At 43.7% G+C, this 9230-nt stretch overlaps 1 protein-coding gene across 1 annotated transcript in view; it reads right to left on the reverse strand.

Annotated features, from left to right (window-relative positions):
* Positions 1–3865, reverse strand: part of LOC147105262 (cysteine and glycine-rich protein 1-like) — a 35927-nt gene extending 32062 nt beyond the window's left edge. The window contains exon 1 of the mRNA XM_086011438.1: positions 3757–3865. The gene's annotated coding sequence lies outside the window, so the exon portion shown is untranslated. The remainder of the gene's footprint in view (positions 1–3756) is intronic.
* Positions 3866–9230: the final 5365 nt, after the last annotated feature.

Here is a 9230-nt window from a genome sequence, read left to right on the forward strand (position 1 = left end):
AAAAACCTGGAACTCCCTCCCCAACAGCACTGTAGAAGTACCTTCACTACACGGACTGCAGCGGGTTCAAGGTAACGACTCACCACCACCTTCGCAAGGGCAGTTAGGGATGGACAATAAATGCAGGCCTTGCCAGCGACACCCACAAAAAAAGGTAACTGGTTTCAAGATGGTGTAAAATCAATCCATCAGAACGTGTCCTACAATTCCACCTATACTCTACAAACACACCCGCTTCCCTTTCCTCACTAAGATCCAGCAGAGATCTGAAACTCCATAGTTATTGGCCGGAGGTTTTTGGGGGGGGGGGGGGGGGGTCGAAAAAACTAAACCTTGCTTCCAATAAAAAAAATGAAAATGCACAACAGATCAATCACCATCACAAATAGAAACAGGGCCATATTTGCAGTATGAATTCCATTGAGCCAACAGTGGAGCAGAGGGAGTTGGGGACACAAAATAAACCAGTCAGAAGAATGGAGTGAGAGCACTGGACATCGAGCTGGTGGAGATTGCAGAGGTAGCTTGGAGAAAGTCCCATGCACAACACCTTTGAAGCAAAAGACAGGCTGCACTGTAACCGACCAGGAGTTGAAAAATCACATCGGAAAGGTGTTTTCACCAACAGAAACATGACGGTTTTGACTTTTAGCCGACCCACTGGGAGAGCGCGCTAGTCGCTCAGCCATTCTGGCAAGGAACAGGCCCCTGTGATGAAGTCTCCAGCTTCATTTACATTCACCGTGCAAGTTACACGGCAGCAAACAGGTATCGTGACACAGCATGGCAGACTTAATATTGGAAATCGCAGGCCAGAGCTGCTGCCAACAAGGCAAGCTGTTGGTAGGAAATCATCACAGGGCAACACGGTGGCATAGTGGTTAGCACTGTTGCCTCACAGCGCCAGGGACCCAGGTTCGAGTTCGGCCTCGGGTGACTGCCTGTGTGGAGTTTGCACATTCTCCCCGTGTTTGCGTGGGTTTTCTCCGGGTGCTCCGGTTTCCTCCCACAGTCCAAAGATGTGCGGGTTAGGTTGATTGGCTATGATAAATTGACCCTTAGTGTTAGGGGGATTAAATACGTGGGGTTACGGGGATAGGGTGGGATATGTGTTGGTGTAGGGGTTACAGGGATCGGGTGGGATATGTGTCGGTGCAGGCTCGATGGGCCGAAATGGCCTCTATCTGCACTGTGGGGTTTCTGTGATTCTGTGAGGATGGGGGTTCCAGGGCATCAGTGGTCCAGAAGGAGCAGGAGCAAAAATAATTCAAGACTTGCCTTTCGAGGGTATCTTTTCCCAATCTCCCATGGAACTGATAAGAACCTGCACTGTGCAGTTCCTACCTTAAGTGGCAATCAGGGTCCGATTGATCTCATAGGACCCCAGTTTCATGTCATAGGACCCCGGTTTCCATATTAAAAAAGAGCCCATCGCCTGAAACAGACAGGCACTCTGGACACCCACTAGTAGGCCCCTTTTAAAATGGAACCAGCCACATCACCATGTTAGAGGCGGTGAGGCTACCGATCCCATATTGAAACAATTACCACCAGGCAAGGACACTCAAAATCTCCCCATCAAAGTGCATCATTTTAAATATTTAATTAAATCTCCCTTTAACCTTCTCTCCTCCAAGGAGAACAAACCAAGCTTCACTAATCCCTCCACATAACTGAACTGAAGTCACTCATCCCTACCATTCTAGTAAATCTCCTCTGCTCTTCGCCAAGGCCTTGACATCCTTTCTAAAGTGTGGTACCCAGAAATGGATGCAATACTCTAGCTGCAGCCTAACCAGTTATTTATAAAAGGTTTACCAAAGCTTCCTTGCTTTTGTACTTTTTTTTTTTTTTTAAAAACAGCCTTCTCAAATGTCCTGCTACCTTCAAGATTTGTGTATGTGAACCCCAAGGTGTCTCTGTTCCTGAATCTGCCATGTGTCTGCCCATTTCACCAGTCTACCTAGGTCTTCCTGAAGTCTGCTACCATCCACATCACTGTTTACTACATTGCCAAGCTTTGTCTCATATGCAAACTTTGAAATTCTACCCCCTATACCCAAGTCCAAGTCATTAATATATAGCAAAAAAAAGAGCAGCGATCCCAATAATGACCCCTGGGTAATGCCACAGTATACTTCCCTCCAGTCTAATAAACAACTATTCATCACTACTCTCTGCTTTCTCCCTCTTAGCCAATTCCATTTCCACACTACCACTGCCCCGTTAATCCCAGGTGCTTCAAATTTTGCTAACTAGTCTATTATGTGGCACTTTTATCAAAATGCCTTCTGAAAGTTCATACACACCAACTGTTCTACCTTCATCAACCCTCTATTATTTCACAGACAGGAGATGCCTTACAAATCCACATTGGCTGGCATTTATTAATTCTTGTCCTTCCAAATGACAATTAATTTTTCCCTGGATTATCGAGGTTTCCTCACTACTGATGTTAGGCTGACTGGCCAGCAGCTACCGGTTTACCGCTACTTTTTTGGAACAGGGACGTAAACATTTGCAACCCTCTAGTCATCTGGCACCACTCCCATATCCGAGGAGGATTGAAAGATCGTGGCCAAAGCCTCAGCAGTCTCCACCTTTACTTCCCTCAGCAATCTAGGATGCATCCCATCTGACCTGGCTGACTTTTCTACTTTGAGTGCTGCCAGCTGTTTAGGTACCTCCTCTATCTATTTCTCTCCTATCCAATTTCTTTAACCCCCCCTTTACTGTGACATTGGAAGCATCTCTTATTTACTAAAGTCAGATGCAAAGTACTCATTTAGTACCTCACTCATGCCCTCTGCCTCCACAAGATTTCTTTTTTTAATCCATACTTGGCCATACCCTTTCTTTGACTATCCTTTTACTCTTTGTTTATAATACTTTATTATAGTGTTCCCTTTTATGTTGCCTGCTAATCTTCTCATAGTCTCTGCTCCACCGATTTCTTTTTCAGTTCTCCTCTACACACTGCTCGTTTCTCAACTGCATTATTAACTTGACATTGATCATAAGCCTTCTTTTTCATTTTAATCTCAATTTCTTCAGTCATCCAGTGAGCTCCAGCTTGTATTTTTCTAACTTAAAATTAAAAAATTATTTTTTAATTTGAGATTATAACTTTTTTTATTTCAGAAGTCCTTAATATCTGGGCTTTGCAAAAGCAGGGGTGTTTTAAAATCTGTATGTGCTGTGCAATAAAATTGAGTGTGCGCAAAAAGGGATATACCATTTACCACTATAACAGCAACCACAAAAATCCCAAACCAAATCCACTTCAACTTTGGCAAGCGATTTTAATACAGCCGTTTCGTTACTATCGTTACAAACAGCTCACATGGTTTGGGGACTACCCCAATTCCAACTAGACCATTACGTTTCCTATTACCTCTTATCAACAGTTGGTTCGCTCCCCTCCAGGGGAAACAAGTTTGCATAAAGTCATCTCGATCTCCGTATCTTTTGAGTTTTACCTTATATGGAAACTGGACTAAAAAACGGACAACTCCTGCGCGCAGCAGCCTGCCTGCCTGCCCATCACTTGCAACGTAATTCTACTGAACTGCGCTCCGGCAAAGAAAAAGCCCAGAAAAAAAAAATGTCATTGGAAAGTTTTGCTTATGGCTTAGAGAAAGGAAAAAAAAACGTCGCAACCCATTCTCCAGCCACCTGCCTGTTTGCACCTGAAATTGACAGAATCGTACCAATACATTTGCAATAAACAACCCGTGTATCACTTTCGAAGTTTACCTGCTGTTGGAACTGCTCACTGCGCCCTGAATCCCACTCGCTCCGTGAAAATGCTGCTGTGCATTCAGCACTGAATTTAAGGCGGAACTGTGGCCAAAGACAACGCCTCGTCGCTTTGCACTCAGCACTAAGGATGACGTTATCATGTCTAAAGTTTTCACGCCAAAACATTTTTTTCTCGGTTTTTAAAGCCTTAATAATTTAAACACTTACAAGTAAGATAGTTTATTTTGATTCGTAACTGTTAATTAAAAGGGTGTAGGAAACACTTGCCAGCCCTTCTCTTTTGTTTGACGAGGACGAATAAAAAAACCATGTGTTATTTTGTTACTGTAAGAAGTTTCTGCCATGATTTATGTGGTTGCTTCATGATCAAGTTGTGCTAAATGAGGGGAGGTATTTTTCACACAAAAATTGCTTAAAAAAAAAATTAATTCACCGTCTGTCTCAAATCAAACTTGTTGACAGACCCAATGGATTTTACACCCTATTCCTCTGGCATTTTCCCTCCTTTGAACACCTCACCCTGTTCCAGCCCGCTCACCTATCATTTATAATTCTTGCGCATCCCCCCACCAAGCCCCAACTGGTGTTTTTCCGAGATATTCTCCCGCCATTCGAACTTCACATCTGCACTTAGCAATTCCTCAGAAATCTCAGAAACATAGAAGATAGGAGCAGGAGTAGGCCATTCGGCCCCTCGAGCCTGCTCCGCCATTTAATGAGATCATGGCTGATCATCCAAATTCAGTACCCTGTCCCTGCTTTCTCCCCATACCCCCTTGATCCCTTTAGCCTTAAGAAATATATCTAACTCCTTGAATATATTTAATGAATTGGCCTTAACTGCCTTTTGTGGTAGAGATTTCCACAGGTTCACCACTCTGGGTGAAGAAATTCCGCCTCATCTCTGTCCGAAATGGCTTACCCCATATCTTTAGACTGTGACCCCTGGTTCCGGACTCCTCCCGCCATCGGGAACATCCTTCCTGCATCTAGTCTGTCTAGTCCTGTTTGAATTTTATAAGTTTCAATGAGATCCCCTCTCATTCTTCTAAACTCCAGCGAATATAAGCCCAATCGACCCAATCTCTCCTCATATGTCATTCCTGCTATCCCAGGTATCAGTCTGGTGAATCTTCGCTGCACTCCCTCCATGGCAAGAACATCCTTCCTCAGATAAGGCGAACAAAACTGCACACAATACTCAAGGTGGGGTCTCACCTAGGCCCTGTACAACTGCAGCAAGACATCCTTGCTCCTGTACTCGAATCCTCTCGCTATGAAGGCCAACATACCATTTGCCTTCTTAACCACCTACTGCACCTGCATGCTTACCTTCAGTGACTGGTGCACAAGGACACCCAGGTCTCGTTGCACTTCCCCTTTTCCCAATCTATTGCCATTCAGATAATAACCTGCCTTCCTGTTTTTGCCACCAAAGTGGATAACCTCGCATTTATCCACATTATACTGCATCTGCCATGCATCTGCCCAATCACCCAACCTGTCCAAATCATACTGGAGTTTCTCGGCATCCTCCTCACAGCACACACGCCCACCCAGCTTTGTGTCGTCTGCAAACTTGGAGATATTACATCTAGTTCCCTCATCTAGATCATAATTAATATATATTGTGAATAGCTGGGGTCCTAGCACTGATCCCTGCGGTACCCCACTAGTCACTGCCTGCCACTCGGAAAAAGACCCGTTTATTCCAACTCTTTGCTTCCTGTCTGCCAACCAGTTCTCTATCCAAGTCAGTACCTTGCCCCCAATCCCATGTGCTTTAACTTTACACGCTAATCTCTTATGCGGGACCTTATCGAAAGCCTTCTGAAAGTCCAAATACACCACATCCACTGGTTCTCCCTTATCTATTCTACCAGTTACATCCTCAAAAAATTCCAGTAGATTTGCCTTTTGTAAATCCATGTTGACTTTGTCCGATCCTGTCACTGTTTTCCAAGTGCTCTGCTATTACATCTTTTATAATGGACTCTAGCATTTTCCCCACTACCGATGTCAGGCTTACCGGTCTATAATCCCCCATTTTTTCTCTACCACCTTTTTTAAATAGTGGGGTAACATTAGCTACCCTCGAATCCATGGGAACTGTTCCAGAGTCTATCGAATTTTGGAAGATGACCAGCAATGCATCTCCTATTTCTCGGGCCACTTCCTTAAGTACCCTAGGATGTAGATTATCAGGCCCTGGGGATTTATCGGCCTTCAATCCCGTCAATTTCCCTAACACCATTTCCCTACAAATACTGATTTCATTCAGTTCCTCCCTCTCATTAGACCCTATGTTCCCCAGCAGCTCTAGGAGGTTATTTGTATCCTCCTTTGTGAAGACAGAACCAAAGCATGTTTTTAATTGGTCTGCCATTTCTTTGTTCCCCATTATAAATTCCCCTGATTCTGACTGCAAGGGACCTACGCTTGACTTCACCAATCTTTTTCTCTTTGCATATCTATAGAAGTTTTTACAGTCAGTTTTTATGTTCCCTGCAAGCTTACTCTCATAATCTATTTTCCCCCTCTTAATTAACCCCTTTGTCCTCCTTTGCTGAATCCTAAACTGCTCCCAATCCTCAGGTTTGCTGCTTTTTCTGGCCAATTTATATGTCCTCTCCTTGGATCTTATTCTATCCCTAATTTCCCTTGTTAGCCACATTTGAGTCACCTTCTTTGTTTTATTTTTATGCCAAACAGGGATGCCAAATCAATGATTTCATATTCTACGGGGATAGAGCAGGGGAATGGGACTGACTGGATTGCTCTACAAAGAGCCGGCATGGACTCGATGGGCCGAATGGCCCCCTTCTGTGCCATTATGACTCTATGACAATGATTCTACAACTCATTCTCAATCACACTCCCCTCCCTGCTCTGAAGTCACCATCCTCTTTATCCCCTCTCCCCTGCCCCTCCACCCTCACCTCCAAATACAAGTGCAGGAGCTTCATGAACTTCCACATCACCAAGATTGTGACCACACATTCAGCTACTTCAACTTTTGCCATCAAGCTAAATCTCTCCCTAGGCTCCCCTCTGGCCTAGTTCTGAACCTGCCTCTCTCTCTCTCTAACTTCCCTGCCATCACCCCATATGCCCTCTTTGAGCTCATCTCATCCATGAGACCCAATTCCTGCTCCTTTCACCTTTTTGCCTAATAAACTCCTGACCACTCAAATTATCTTGCTAACCGCTATGCTAGCTGGCATTGTTCCCTCTCCTCATGTACTGCCCCTGTCCCTTTCAAAGCTATCATTATCACCCACCACCTCAAAAAATCCACCCTCAACCGCTTTACCACCCGTTCTGAAACGTCCCTTTCCTCTCCAAACCCTTGAACATATTGTCACCTTCTAAATTTGTGCTCATCATTCCCACAATTCCTTAGAACGAAAAGAATCTCCTCATCTATACGTTGTCCCTTGGTGACATTATCTGCAGACATGGGGTTAGCTTCCACATGTATGTTAATGACACCTAACTCTACTTCTCCACCATCTCTCCTGACCTCTTCCAGCACTAAACACCCCCCACCCCACCCCAATCTCTCAGTTCTTTGATTCTGGCCTTGTATGAACCCTCCCCCCTCCCTCTTCACCCCAACTTTGGCGTTTGTGCCTTCAGCCACCCAGGCCCCAAGGTCTGGAAATCCCTCCCTAAACCCCTCCACCTCTCTCTCCTCCTTTAAGACCCTGCTTAAAACTCAAATCTTTCCCAAATAATATGTTCTTCCTTGGCTCGGTATCTATTTTTTGATTATGCCTCTGTGAAGTGCTTTGGGACATATTTCTACATTAAAGGTGCTATTTGATGCAAGCTGCTGTTATTGTTTACATTACTGGACTACTGATATTTATCAAAGTGAAAGTTTTAATATCTGAGGTGATGCTTTAACATATTCAGTGAAATTTATCTGTGGGCCAGCAAAGTGACAGTTAGTACATTATGCTAGCCGGCAATCATTTGAAATCTGGCTTCAGTGGTGCAGTTGCTCAAAAGATAATAAAAGGTTACGATGCTCTTTTATTCTCATGCAGCAGTGCAATTTTGAAACAGTATTACTTTATTTTTTGCCTCCAGATGGTTTACTAATGCTTTTATTATGCTGCACGTGAAAAGGTCAAGACAGTGTTCTCTTAACCATAAATCTTTATTAACAAGCTAACATTATTCCCTAACATTTATTATCTGTATAGTCCATTAAATTACTTTTAGTAACTTAACATTATAGTGCTATCTATAGAGCTGTGTTGTCCAATATATTAGTCACTAGCCACATGTGGCTAAATGGGAATCCAGATGTGGCAACTTGCATTTCTGATTAGTAAATAAAAATGTGTCATAGACACTGTCGTTGGGCACGTGATCACGATATTTATATTTGTATGGTGTAAGCTTGCAATTTAACCTTTGTTCGTAAAGATGTAAGACGTAAAGCAGAGTGTGCAAGTGTTTTTTGATCATTGTGAGTGCTTTACCTCCTTGATTACTGAATGTACATGTGAAGTATACTTATTTGTATTGTGTGAGCATACACAAGGCGTTTCTGACCAAAATTAATGCATGTGGCTCAATGGTGTCACCATAGCCACACCTGTGGCTTGTCAGCAATTTCTATTAGAAACATTTCACCCATGCAACACTATCTGGTAAACATCTCAGGGATGATTTTGCTCGACCCAGCTTCCAAATAGTGGCAAAGTTGGGTGCAATGCATGCAGAGGAAAGGAGCTTGTTAATCATTTGCTGCCATTTTGGTCTTGTGACTATCTTCTTCCATAGCTTTTCCGGTGTCTGAATCTGACTGCACCTGATGAGGGTGCAAAAATTTAAATGAATAAATACCAGAGACCTTTGCAGTCAAATGTCTTCTAATAGCACGACGTGCAGTCAGGGGCAAAGTGCTTCCAGAAAAACCTGGTGCTACTGATTGCAGAGCTGCTGTTTAGATGCTATGGGATATACATTTGTCTTACATGGTAGCACAAAACGGGAATGAGCAAATCAGTCTTATGGGGCAGGCTGCTATTGCCAATTGACTTTATCTTTGGCTTTTTTGATTCAACAATGGTTTTGCTGCTTCTTTATTTGATCAGAATGCTGTTATTCCTTTACACTTAGTGATGGAGGCTGTATTCAGTACAGTGTCACTCTGCACCCTCTTGTGATATGGCTTATTTGGATGCAGATTAGATGATACAGCTATAAGCCCCTTTGACAGCTGCTGAAGAAATTAGCCTGGCCCTTCTCTGAGCCACAGACAACAGTTTACCCACCACAGAGCAAGAATCACCCCTCCCCTGACCACTCAAATACTCCATGCCACCAAGAATAAGGAAAAGCCAGCTGATCCAGCAACCTCCTCCCATTCCCATACCATCATTCCTCATGCTCACACTTGTTTCTCTGTTCCTCCACCCACCACTTGGCACAGTTATGCTGCCCATTTACCA

The sequence above is a fragment of the Somniosus microcephalus genome, chromosome 18, assembly GCF_052327205.1.
Source record: "Somniosus microcephalus isolate GS21.2 chromosome 18, FLI_Smic_1.0, whole genome shotgun sequence".
NCBI lineage: Eukaryota > Metazoa > Chordata > Chondrichthyes > Squaliformes > Somniosidae > Somniosus > Somniosus microcephalus.